Raw genomic sequence first — 14,609 nt, 5'->3', positions numbered from 1 at the left:
TGTGGTCTACAGGGTCTGGAAGGGCAAAGACACACCAACCTGACTGCCGATTGTTGCCAGAAAAGGTAGCCTGACGGATCGGTCGACTCTCGTCTCCCTGACACGGTCAAAAAATGTGAAGAACACACCAAATCGACTACCAAAGTGAGTGTATGTTCTGCACTTGCGCAAGATATAAAACCAGAAATGACGGAACATCTCTTCAGACAAAAAAACCAGAACTTGCTGTCGTCAGTCATTATTGTCAGCAGAGAGTGTTCAGTAGTCGAGAAGGGTTGTTGTTGCACTTGTTGAACGGATGGCTAGTAATAAGAAGATACTGGCGTTGTCAGCTCTCGGGCTTCTTCTTGTGGAAGAAGAAAGGTGAAATCTGAGGAGAAATCGCACTATGCTAACAATGTTCACTTCATGGAATGAATGAAGTCCATAGTCAACACTGACTGGCACTCATTCAGATATGATATGAGCAGTGAATGGACTATTATAGAAGACAATAATAGTGTGAAGTACCTTGGCATAGCTGTATTCACATGTAAATTTGTCATTCACTGATTCACTAGACAAGGGATATCCCTCCACCAATCAGATTGGTCCGACTGAATGGCTGGTAGTGGCCGATGACACATGTTGAATCGGCTGAAAAGACTGGCGACGGCATTAACGACGGCTGATTGCACGGAACACACCTAACAGACTCATGTCACTGACCTTGACAGACTGCCTGACAACGTCCGGCTGCCGAAAATCGGGTTTGTGTGTCTTCGCCTTACGGTCCACCTCTGCATGAACAGTGAGTGTACCTGATTTGTTAGGTACCATGAAGTAATGGTACTAATGTAAGGAATGATGTTCAAAGGGATAATGTGGATGTGGACAGGGGTCTGGATCAGCACTTATGTTGGTCTAATGTTCTAAAAGGGATGTTCTAATGTTCCAAAATACATGTTCCCAGCCGTCTCTCAGGTCAGCTGACTGGCTGCTCCTGAGGGTTCCCAAAACTAGGCTGAAGCTCAGGGTGTTTTCACACTGGTGTCCAAGTCTGTATCCGAGTACGTTGGACCCCAAAGTCCACTTAAGAGGGGACTGAGTGTTTTCTGTGGCAGCTCCAAAGCTGTGGAATGAACTGCTGCTGCACATTAAACAGGCCTCCTCACTGTTTAATTTTAAAACTCTTCTTAAAACCCACCTCTTTTCTTTGGCTTTCCACACATAGGCTGTTGATTTTATGTGCATGGATATTTAATCTGGGGTGGACAGTCTATTTATTTATTGCATTTTATTGTATTTATATCTTAGTATTTTATCTTCTGATTATGTTTTTATTGTGTTTATTTTACTGTACTGCACTTTAGAGAACTTTGTGTTTATTTAAATTTGTGCTTTATAAATAAAAATGGATTGGATTTTCCTTTCATCTTACATGCGATTTTTTTTTTTTTTTTTTTTTTTGCCACTTGCGGGTAAGGAACCAAATATGGTAACTTCACTGACCTTGATTTTCTACGTAACAACAATACATTTATTTATATTTCACAAAAGTAATAAAGTCTTGTTATGTCCTCCAATAACGCGCTAAGGTTGAAATTTGAATTTCAACTATAAAGGGTTAAGTGTGATGCAGTGACATGATTACAGGACAAACTTGTACACATTGAGCTACATAATATGTATCTGCTCTCTCAGAGGAAACCATTCTTTAGGCTCTGTAAGTGCACTGATCCAAAGTGCCCTCAGAGCTGGAGTTTTGAATGTTCCATCATCAATTAAGTGATCCTTGAAATCATCCAATCATGTCTTCGTCTCATAGCGGTGGTGTGGCTAGCTAGCTGCTGCTATTGCGTTTCCTTTACTCACAGTGGGGGCTCTCCTTGGCACCGGCTTGCAGTAGCAGCTTGGCCATCGGCACGTTGTTGGTCATGATGGCGATATCGAGGGGTAGCAGGCCCTCGCTGTTTGGGGTGTTTAGGTCCAGCTCCTCCAGACTGTACTGGGACAGAAGCAGCTGTACCAGGTCCAACTCCTGGTGCTCCACTGCCTCAAACAGCGCTTCATTACTTTGGAACTGCGACACAATGAGAGTTTGTGATTTCAAACAGAGCAGTGGGAATGCTTTTAAGAGCTTTTATCAGCAAAACATGGACGCTGAGCTCATGTGGCTTTCACACAAATATATATTACATTTCTCTACAGTAGCTAGATGGGTGGGTGGGTGATGTTTCTACCTGGGATTATTTGACAGTCCACGTCTCTATATATTTCCCCTGACTATTTTTGGACTACAATGTTCCTGGGCTTATTATTTTTTCCTTCTCCCTCTCTCTCTCTCTCTCTGACTTACTATGGTGGTTTTGCGCAGCCTCTCCTTGTCTCCTCCCCGTCCTGACACCACACTGTCCTCCAGGGAAGGGGGGTTGGTGCCCACACGGAACTTTCCAGACAAGTTGCGGTACAGGCGGCGAGCCGCACTTGGTGAGGACAGGCTGGCTGACTTGCGGGCTGGGACTGGCTGGTGGGCCTGGTCCCCCCTCATGGGCTGCGTCATCTTGGCAGAATCAGCCCTAGAAGAGAGACGAGCGGGAAAGAAAGGAGAGGGCATGACGTATGATGTTTGGCACAATACAACAAAAAAGGTGCATACAGAAATTTTAAAAAAAGGCTAACAAAACCTACCATCAATGAACAGAAAAAACAAGTTTCAATCTCTAGATCTAGATCTTAATTGTGAGCAGATGCCCTATGAAAGCCTGGAGACTGAAATGTGGAATTTAAGTGAATTATTACATTCAGTGTCAGTGCAACAAGAACCCTCTGCTCTTCATCAGAGTTTACAGCTTACCAGATGAGCTTGAACAATCTAACTTGACTAAACAACTGAATAATTTAATTTAGAAAGTAAAAGAACGCAGAAAGAGTCCATTAAGGCATATTTGGTTGTTTGTGTGACACCCTTAAATCCAACTAACTTGTTGCTGATATCAATTTTGGCATTTGTTTTCATTTGGAGCAGTTCATTCCATGATTCCTTAGAAAACCTGTTTGTACTCGTTCAGATTCTCATACAGTCACAGCACTGAATGTAAACACTGTTTTCAGTACCAAGCCATCAGCGATGTAAAGTGATCACAATTTACACTGCACTAAATATTAGTTCCGCATATAAAACATATGTAATGCCTTGTGTTAATGTAACAGTATGTACAGAAGTGCCTCTCAAGTGTTTTTGGACTGTGACCCCTTAAAACCAAGCAGCGACCTCTTGTCACAGGCTGCATATGTGAAATGCTGAACAGTTATTACAAGAAGTTTTCACCAGGAGAAAAAACTGCGACTCTCAAATGTATAATCATAAAAAAGACTCTTAATAGTCACGTTAATGAATTTAGATGCAGCTATTATTCCAATCCCATTAATACCACAACGCCTAAAAATGATCTTCAACCCCTGTGGGAGGGTGATCCAAACGCCTGGCCGAGAACCACTGATCTATGATGGCATGGTGATAAATTACACTGATCTGCCAGATGGACACCATAATGGTATTGTCAGTTCTCAGTCACGGCTGCCTTATGAGTCGTCCTCCATGGTAATACCAGTCTGGTGGCAGACTGTACTTGCCAGGACCGCAATGTAAGATCACATAAAAGATGAGATGTCTTGCAGGAGTCTTGGCATGACTGGTATGATGACTGTGCTGGCCTCAACATTCTGCCGTTAGAACTATGTAGATGGTAGTGTGTTTCTAGGGTGAGTCCGGTCAGTGGTGCTCACACACACTCAGCTGCTGAAGGAAATGTTAGCAGGACTCTACAGGCCATGGTGACAGACCAAACTGAGGAAGAGAGACATGAACTCCTTAAGGCTGCACTTTCAACTTTCAACTCTCCTAGCATCTAATGAATGTTTTTTCTTATATGCCCTCCTTTCTGCTCTCCTTTAACTTCTATAATTCCTTTTCCTTTCCTCTTGAATGGCTCTCATTCTGTCTCCCACCTTATCTCTCTTATGACAACTTGCTTTTCCTCTTACTTTGCATACAATTACAGTTCTTCATTATCATCAATACAGTCACTCAGCACCTGGAAACAGTGATTTACAATTATCACATGACATAATTAGATATTTATAGACCTTTATTATAATGTAATAATAAATAAACATTTGTTGATGCTTAAAAAGATAGTAGTTTGAATTGTTTTTTGAAGAAATTGCCTGGTAGTTGGTCAGAACTTTATTTTAGTCAAGATTTCATTTGACCTTCTTCTTATTGATAGGTGGACTTTTGAGATGAACAGTTGCATCCCCCTGGAAAAAATCAATTACTGACTCAGAAAACAATATAACACCTTTTTGAAAATCTGGCAGCCATATTTAGACCATATTGGTACATCTCTTACACCAAGTACTTAATGTAGTTATCTGTATTGACCTTGTGCACTGACTGTTTTTTCCTTTTTTTCCTTTTTGTAAGAAGGTTGTCTTTCTTGCCTTGCTTATTATTGTTATGTCTTTATATTGTTTGTATATTTTGTTTGTACACATTGCATATAAAAAACTGAAAATAAAATATAAAAAAAAAAGATTTCTTTTTTGACCTTTGGTTTCCTAGTGTTTGTAATATTTCTCAAAGTTTGAACATATTATCCATGTGTCCTGTTTTTTTTTTTTTTTTTTAACTTTATTGCCATTATCAGCAAAAGTCAGGTAATGAACAATAAACAAAAACATTGCCTTGCGAGTAGCTTTCACCTTACATAAAGGTATGTATGAGATTTCATCATACAATAAAAAGAAAAAATGAAAAAAAGGGAGGGGGGGGACAGCCTTTCATGTATATATCTTCCATTCTTGCAAATGTACATTTCTCCGGATTACAGTATGAAGATAAATATACATTCCTATTATATATATTTCTACATCATGTGTCCTGTTTAAGTCCTTCAGAAATGCTTCCTCATCATCACTCATGTCAATATATTGGTCCAAAATGCAATGGTTTTAAAAACAAATAAAAGCTCTGGTCGTGTTGGCCAATTGTGCCATATGTCAAGAAGTCCCGTACAGAGCAAGAACAGATCGGTCAAGGTGAGAACATCTGTAGGAAAAATGTTATTTATACTCCTGCTCGGCTATGGACGTGTGAGCCCACATGAGCATGCATTCACACACACACAAACCCTGCCCCAACACATGCAGTTTGTGCAACAGCTGACAGCGTCCCACATTGTAGACTTTAAAGCAGCTTCGAGCCCCCGCAACAAGCCCTTTTTCACGGGGCCGATACACCTAAAATACCCCCGATCCCCGTCCCTTCCCGCTCCGTCCCGTCCATCTCCACTCTATCCCGTAATAGAGGCCTTATTTTAGACCTCCTCGTGTTCCCGGCTGGGCCTAACCTATTCCAGGGTTCCAGATAAAGCGCGGCAGGTATTTGGAATAATTTTTCCATGGGCCTGGCCCGGAAGATAAAACAAGAGATATATTTGTAATGCGTGTGCCGGTATCCCATTTCAAAGAGAAAGCCCATCGGAATCCAGCCCCGGGCTTATTGTTATTTGCCTGAGATGGAACAGACGACTTTTTTCTGTCGGCAGGACGGTGCCCCATCATTCTCTGACGACATTAGGGAGTGTGTGTTATGGTGCTGTGTGTCCGCTCTTCAAAAGAGATGCTGCATCCCACACGTGAAATTGGGATGTCATTCTCCAATGACATACCCCTTACTCTAGAGAAAAATCAAACAGGATCAATGCACATGTGATGATAAGAAATGGATAACAGGATTTCAACACTCCACTTCAGCATCCCATTTATCCATACTGTAAACTGATGACTATATGATTTTGACAACATGTCTAATCTATGGCCTCCGAGGTGATTGATCGGGAACATATGGTGGCTACTAATGGAAAATACACATAATACAATAAAGGGACATTTTTGGAGGGCATATAGAAGACATATTTTTCTAAACAACAGGACAAATATTTGGATTCAATGCAAACTGACTGCTGATAGAAATTAAAATATTTACCTCTCTTTTGTTATAACAGCACATCAGACAGACATGTCACATCTTGACACACTAGACTACCTTTACCAGATGTGACAAAAGTACACACATTCATTACACACATAGATGTACACATGCTCTATCAAAAAGTAAAAACACAAGTACTGATCCAACCTCTTTCTTCAGCTAAGAGAAAAAATAAATGTAGCCCCTCAAAGGATGAGCTTATAATCTTTTTCTGTTAAGTAATATATATAACACATATTAATATAATGTGAAAACCATTACTGATATGTTGAAAATAATGAACATTAACTCAGTAGTTGGTTTTCAGTGTCAGCAAAGCATCTTGAAACATCTTTTCACAGTCCAGTCTCCAGTTCAAGTTTGTTCTGTTCAGTTTGTGTGGTAATCGTGTGTTAATTAGGCTTATATTATAGGAAAATGTGGAGTGATACCACATAAAATAACTGATAATTCCCCAAAAATGGATTAAAACTAAAGTGACTGACATGTTTTGAAAATGTAATGGAAAAAATATATTGATATTATGTGAAAATGTAGGAGATAAAAGTAAAAAATCTGAAAAATCAATGCTCCGGTGAAGTACTAGACAAAACTCTAATGAGGTCAAGGGTTTGTATTTACTTCCCACCTCTGACCCCTCCTACCAACCCATTCCTTATGAATTAAGCACCAGAGATGCAAAATGGCAAACAGGCACACTACTGCACATCGTTTCTCACACACAAAAAGAGTCACACGATTTACTAGAGTTTTACCAGTTTTGGGAAACAGGAAGCAGTTGTTCTGGGAAACCAAAGTCTCTGCAAAAAGCCAGGCTCCATGTTTGGCCCCTGATCAACCCCACATCAAATACAACCAGCCTGCTACAGCGGGGCTGCATCAGCCCAACAAACAATCGACACTCCAAAGTTGCAGACGCATCCGCTTTATTAGTTATATCAGCCTGTTTACACAAACAGCTTAGTGCTCCAGACAGTGAGTCACATGTAAACAAAGTCAACATATGTGTGCGTTTTACTTACTGCTTGTTAAGATTAAAGATGGGAAAGATCTGCGATTTAAGAAAAAAATTTAAAAGCTGTTGGCTACAGCAACGCAAAAGTGGCTGCCTCTTGGTTGTTTTTGTGAAAAGTAAAAACTACCATAAATTTGCACATATCAGCTCATAACAGTGGCATGCAGAAACAATTCAAAGCAAATGTGCGAACTGACAGCTCAGTGGAACATGTTCCTTAGTTTGATGAAGACCAGTTTATGCTACAAGATTAAAATGACAAGGTCAGAAGCAGATCTATCCAGATTCTTGTCATCAGCTGCTATTTAACACCTGTAAAACTGTGGTGGGTCAATTTGGCTATTCATATTTTTCTCTCTGTCTCATTATGTGGTGTAACGCATTCTTAACATTTGTTGATGCAACATAAAAGAAATTAGAAGCAGTTTGTTTGATGCAAATAATAAAATCATGGAAGATCTGCTTTTAGCTACGGATAGAAGTTTTTAACAGAACTTTTTTCACAGGAGTAGGATGCTCTACAACAAATGGAAACATTACCATAAGAAGAAAAGTTTATGTGCGTGGGTGTGTGTATGTATATGTGCATGGACATGAAGGCGCCTGAAAAGGGCATTAGAGAGACTGCTGCCAAAATTAGCTACGGCAGCACAAAGAAAGGTCTTTTGATAATGTGGAATAAATAATACAATTATGGTAATAAAATGTAAAATGGACAAACAATGCAAGCAGATATGAACCTGTGAAGTCATGTATTGAAAAGAATTTAAAAAGATATATGCTTCAAGACAAACTTATACATATTCTTGTATTCCTCATGATCTTTCGCCCTCCCCACCACCTTCTCCTCGTCTCCTCACCTCTGCACCACCTCACCATCCAGCTGACTTCATCTTATCCCATCCCAGCATGTCACAGGGTCTCTTAGGTCAGCTGCATGCTGACAGGAACCCCCACTATTTCCAAACTCCTCACCATGGCTAGTCAACCGCTAGGAAAACATAAATCTCTGCTACATGTTTGTGTGTGTCTAATTGTGTTTATTACACACAGACACAAGCGACCATTCATTAATTAACTGACATGTATTGCATCAGTTGTATGCATAGGTCAAGTCCCACAAAATAAACAAAGAACTGGAGGTAGGTAGATGGATAGAGAGAGAGAGAGAGAGAGAGAGAGAGAGAGAGAGAGAGAGAGAGAGGAGAGAGAGAGAGAGAAAGAGAGAGAGGAGAGAGAGAGGCAGAAAAGGCAAAGAGCAGAGCCAGGAGGACAGTGCTCACTGAAAACAGAGTGGTGGGGGTCAGAGAGGCAGACAGTGAGAGGAGAAAGTTGCACAAACTCACACACACTCACACACACACACCACACACACACACATACACCACACACATACACACAGTGCGCTGGCTGCTCTAAATGTGGCTTGTAGAAGGAAATTCTGAAATCTGAGTCTTGGCACCAGACAGGCTGGAAGCAGGCAGGCTGCTGGACGCATAGAGGGAGAAAGAGAGAGAGAGGGCGAGAGAGAGAGAGGATGAGGAGAGGGATGGGGTGGGGGGCAGCGGGGCAGTAGTACACTAGAATTCATATAGTTGTTCCCTCTCTTTGGCTCTTATCAGCTTATAGCCCCTCACACCCGCTAAGTTGGCATGGCAACACAACAAATGCAGACGTACACTTTAATGGTCACATTTTAAAACACACACTTGCGTATGTGCAGTACTCTGTCGAGATTTCGCAACATGACAGTCACATGTTTTTATAACTACCAAGACAGTCAGATGGACTCTTCAGGCTCTGAGGGTTAAATTTTATGGAAGGGATGGATTTTATTGAGGGATGTATAAGCTGTGTGCACATGTTTGTTAAGGTTTCAGTGGTGCACTAAAAACATTTGCTTTTGGCTTCATCCCTACGGTGTCCACACAGTGAGTTGCACATGGATTATCCTACCAGATGTTTAATATACTGTACTTTTTTTGACAAGCCTGGCAACAATGTACCTCATCAGTAATAATATGAACATGTACTGTGGTATTCAAGTGAGGCGTTTTTGATAGAACATCACACATGCTGAGAAAGCTTTCATGTTGTGCAATAGAAAGCAGATGATATTGATCGCACACAGGATAAAGCCATTGATTTTGTGCTTTGAAACAGATCTGCATCATTGTCGTCATATCTTTATGCAGTTGAGACCAGTTTGGTGATCAACGGTCTCTGCGTCCTATTTTTGCTGTACAGGCTGTAGGTTGGGTCATTCTGATGTGATTTGACGCCTTTTTATCAGTGTGACACTCGCTGACTAAACACCCTTACTACACCATCATCCCAGAACACCGATGACTGCAATAACCAACCTGTGTACGAGGACCACTTGGTTTGACCGTATCTGCTTTAAGTCACAGTTAATCACAGTTAGTCACTAATAAAACCTGTATTTTCCTGATATTATGTTACGTTCTTATGTATGAGCTGTTTTCATAATTGGGGAGTCGGAACAAACTGTTCATAGTGACATGTTATTCTTAGACCTGCATCTAAATAAGACCATACAGCTATTCCCCACATGTACATTCTCACGCGGCCCTTTAACTCTCCTGTTTACACAAGTCTTTTTTCTGTCTCTTTTTATCTTGTCCTCTTCTTCTCACTTTCTTTTTTCTCCCTTGGGAGAAAGGCAGAGAAAGAGTGGGCGGTCCGCTGTATGTTTAACCTTTGAAGTGGGCCTGCTGTGCCGAGCAAGGCCTGCCACCTGTTGGCTCTATGTGTGTGCATGTGTGTATGTGTGTGTGTGCATGCAGAGGTAAATCTCTCTAATTTTGATGAGCAGAGACAACAGCGGAGTCACCATGGGGATGTGGTGGCGGGCAGCGACCGACGTTCTCAGGAGGGGGTGGGGGGTGCTTCCAAGGTGGGATCACACACACAAACATACACAGAACCCCTCCTCTGTCAGAAGCTTGGTGACACCATGTCTCCCACGGCGATCGTGGGCCCAGCCTGGGTGGCTCCAGGCCTTCTGTGTGTCTCTCAGTGTGTGTGTGTGTGTGTGTCACACCAAAGGGGTCCCTGCCTGGGCCGCCATATGCCACCCACCCAGCCAGGGAAAGGAGAGGGGTGGGGCGACCCCTGGCCACTGAAGCCACCAGTTGGCCCATTCTCTCAGTCACACGCCGGCCGGCGCCATGTTTAAAGTCCCACGGCTGTTTATCTGGGATTGGGATGGAGGAACATGGATGGGTGGGGGTGGCAGAGGGGGCTATGTTCTTGACCATGATACTGATGACTGTGATCCTTTGTGAAAGGGATTAAATCTATACTCACATGTAACTCCTAGATCAATGATCATCAACTGGAAGACACACTCATCCAGGGAAACCTTCCCATCTATCACACAGAATATTAATGGAATTCAATTTATTAGGAAGAATTTCCCGCTCCAAAATGCTATAAATCCATTTATCACATTATTGACAACCTGCAGCAGGCTTTTCCCCCAATCACAATGCTGTATTTCCTATCAATAAGTCTGCTTTCTGCATTTTTTTTAAATAGAATTACAGATGTTAACCATTATTCTTCCTTGGCAAAAGTCAGAGAGAATTTTCTAATTAGGCTTAAATATATAGTTCTAAAAACGGGATGGAGTGGACTGAAGTTGACACAGACTAATAAATAACATAATTATGGAAGGACGTGCAAATTTTAATCAGGGATAGACATAATAAGGCCTAAGTCTGGTCCCCACTGCATCTACTTAGACATTTCTGGCCCTTAATAATATATGGATGGTGACGTTTTACAGCATCTAACATCAGTATTTTCATCAACACACTGATGACAGCTGGAGCTGTGGAAGACACTGAAGTGAACTGAAGTCAGTTCTGTCAGCAGTGAGATGACTGGTTCAGATGAAATTGGACCAATTAGACTGAATGAGATAAGCTGGAAAAACAGATGATAAATGAAAGAGTTAAAGGAGAATAACAGAGGGACAACTCAAAAAGCATGAACGTCTTTACTGGCTCCATAATGTTTTTGTTCCATTTTACAGTACACTGACGTGTGTGTGGAGAACTGTACTACCTGAGCTTCCTATCTCAATCTGTAAACCATTTTCCAAGACTAGTTTCAAACCACAAGCCTCTTGGGTCCCCAGCTGATTTTCTCTTTGCCTCTGACCCTGAATACAACCCCCCCCCCCCCCATCCCCAATACACACACACAAAAAGCAGAAATCGGGGTATGGTTCCCTCAGCCTCGGTTGTCTTTTATCAGCTTATAAGCAACACATGGAGCCATACTAACCCTCTGACCTACTGGCTGTCTGTCTCTGCGCAGAAACAAACACACACAGGCACACCACATTAACAGCCTCTTTCTCTCCCCTCTCCTCCAAGCTCCAGTTTTTCCTCTCTCTCTTCTTTCTCTCCTCTCTCTAAGCTCAGTTTTCCTCGTCACTCGTTTTGCTGTCCTTTCTCTTTCTCTTCATCTACTTCAGTCTGTCTGCGTCCGTCTTCCTCCACCTCTCTTTTTTCCTCTCCCACCTCCTCTTCTTACCTTTTTCAGTCTTCTCTGACCCCCCCCCCCCCACACACACACACACACACCCACCCACCCAACCACCACCACCACCACCGACCCTTACTTTTTCTTACTTTCTTTCAGTCTACCTCCCCCTCCCCCTCCCTCCCTCCCCACCCCCTGTCTCTCTGTGTCTGTGTGCTGAGTTGAGGTTTGGAGTGGAAACCAGAGTATCAAGTCGACACACAGGACAAGAGGGAGCCAGCCTCATAAATCTCCCTTACTGCAGCCCACAGCATCCACAGTCACAGTGTGCAAGTGTGTGTTCATATTTGATTGGGTGCATTTGTGTGGGTGCGTGCATGTAGTCTGTGCATGTTCATTTGTGCAAATACGTGGGCAAGCATGTGTTTATATCTACATCCGTGCGTATATGCATGTATTGTGAATGATCATGCATGTGTGTCTGTGTATATTTTTATGTGTGAGTACATGTGCCTGCATGTGTATTTAGGTTTGTGGTGTGTATGTAATAAAAGCAGAAGACCTATCTAAAAGAAGAGAGGTAAGCAAAATTCCTGCTCTGATATGTAAACTGGAGTCTATAGTCTCCCATCTGACCGACAGGGTAACCGCAACAAGTTAATAACACAGACCAAAAGCAGCTCAAGTACAAAACTTAACCTGAAAGCGGCATAAAGAAACAGTTTTGTTCAGAGGAAAACATTTCCCATATCCTCAAGGGTTTGTCAATAAAAGCTAAAACTAGGTCTAAAAGTATCATCAAATAGTAGGAAATATTTTAGGATGTTTTTGCTGAAGTCTTTACTGCTTTAAAAAAAAAAAAAAAAGCCACACTGCAAAGGTCCAGCTAGTGGTTATTCTGGAGCTTTTGCACTTTTAGCACAATCGTCTGTCACAGATGACATTTCTAGGCATTATTAACCCATAAAGACCCAAACAGCCACTGGTGACCAAAACCATCTACCTACGTATGTAAATGTTTAATATCTGTTGATCCACTAATACTATCAATTCATGTAAATAATTGGTGTAAAATACAGTTTGTCATCTTCTCATGGTCATATGACCCATTTGGATGTTCAGAGGTTCTGTAGTGAACGTGGAAACACAGTCATCTTCTACAGCATTGATTCACCAGTAAAATCAATGGAGTTTGATCAATGACAGTGGATGGACACACTTCATTGATGTTCAGTTATTGATATCTTTGCTGAAAAAGTCACTTTTTCTTCAGTTTTCTATATTTTGATATAATAAGCTTTGAACTTACTGTGAGCTTTTATGAACATCTACATGATAAGTGAATTAAATATAGGAAAATACATGATTTATACTGGAAATTGCCAAATACAGGAGATAACATTATAATAAATGGTGATAAATCACTTAAGAAAGGTTAAACATTGAGAAAAATGTATTTGTTAACTGCCATAAAAAGTATTGCTGGGTCTTGATGGGTTAAGTGATTTCCCACTATTCTAATGTTACCCTCTGCATTTTGTGGTTTTATGGTGAAAATCAAGTACTTTCTTATATTTAATTCACTGATCATGTAAATGTTCATAAATCCTCCGATTAAAGTTGATGGTTATTCTATGAAAAACAGAAAACTGAAGAAAAAGCGATTTTTTTCGGCGAAGATATCAATAACTGCTACATGATAAGTGAATTAAATATAGGAAAATACCTGAGTTTCATTGAAAAATGGCAAAATACAGAGGATAATATCATAATAAATGGTGATAAATCACTTAATAAAGGTTAAATCCTGAGGAAAATTCATTTGGGAACTGTTCCAAAAGTAGCACTGGGTCTTTATGGGTTAATGTTTATATTTGCATTTTTCTCAGAGAAATGCAAGTATTTGTCACCCCAGTAACACTTAATGCATCTGAACAGTCACAGCAACAGTTAAAACACAGCATGAGAACAAAAACACGAGTGGAACCGTAAAAAATTTAATTTACTTTTCTAACTCTCCATCCCATCTTGTTTGTATATTATCTTGAGTTACTGTATATCTTGCACATAAATCATTTCACAGGATTTAGGTGTGGCAATGATTTTTTAGTGTTGAATACAAATATTATTCCCTTTAATGCAGCCACAAAGCAGAAATAAAGTTTCAGGCATTTCAGCTCAAGCAGGAAGTCTGATTTGTAGTGATCTTTAACATAATATACTGCTCTGAATTCACAAAAAGAAAACTGCAGGCATCTATATATTCCTCATGCGTCAAGGAGTGAAAGGAAAAAAGGCGAGGAATATTACATGAAATTAGAACCAAATGAGGCGAGTGCCACTCTGTCCAAAACCACTTTACACCCAGACCCCTTGGGCATTGCCCTTCTTTTCCACTAAGACTTTAGTGATTAAAAAGGAAAAAAAAATAGGCTATTCTACCTCCATTTCATTCCCTTTGTACACAGTTCATAAGGATTAGCACTTAGTAACCCCTATTTCCCCTAAACACCCAACTGAACACAGTGTTAACTAGCGCAGTGTGTATTTGCTCATGTATGCGTGTGAAGAACAAAAAGTAAAGACACCAGTGTTGGCCTGTCTAGGTTTAAATATAGGAAGGAGAGGCTGGTTTTCCTCCTGACACAGAAGTTAAAACATCATAGTAAGAGTGCTGTCAGCTTTGAATTATCCCTGAAGACAGGTTGGCACCAGGCAGAGCAGAGGGGCCTTCAGAGGATGGAGAGGATTTAAGTCGTCCAGTGTGTACAGCATACCCGCATCCATCAGACTCAAACACTTATTGCTGCTCTGTTTTATGATTCAACTTTTATTTATGTAGACATGGTTTGCCTGCAAATTGCTACATTATATGTTGATGTTTAAACAGTTATGTATAGAGTTTTCTCTCCAGACGCACCTCAAAAGAACTGTAGGGGAAATAAAAACACAGACTCACAAAACCTATACAATGTCTCTTGTGTTCACAAAATGCAAAGGAAAGAAGACACAGCAAATACACACACCAGGGCCAAGAAGACC

At 41.0% G+C, this 14,609-nt stretch overlaps 1 protein-coding gene across 1 annotated transcript in view; it reads right to left on the bottom strand.

Annotated features, from left to right (window-relative positions):
* Positions 1 to 2,448: 2,448 nt before the first annotated feature.
* The window catches only part of LOC115410530 (uncharacterized), a 136,284-nt gene continuing 124,123 nt past the window's right edge, over positions 2,449 to 14,609 (bottom strand). Inside the window, exon 6 of the mRNA XM_030122201.1 lies at positions 2,449 to 2,558. The gene's annotated coding sequence lies outside the window, so the exon portion shown is untranslated. The remainder of the gene's footprint in view (positions 2,559 to 14,609) is intronic.

The sequence above is a fragment of the Sphaeramia orbicularis genome, chromosome 19 (genome assembly GCF_902148855.1).
Source record: "Sphaeramia orbicularis chromosome 19, fSphaOr1.1, whole genome shotgun sequence".
In the NCBI taxonomy this organism is placed as follows: Eukaryota; Metazoa; Chordata; class Actinopteri; order Kurtiformes; family Apogonidae; genus Sphaeramia; species Sphaeramia orbicularis.
This window is presented reverse-complemented; position numbering and strand designations above follow the sequence as displayed.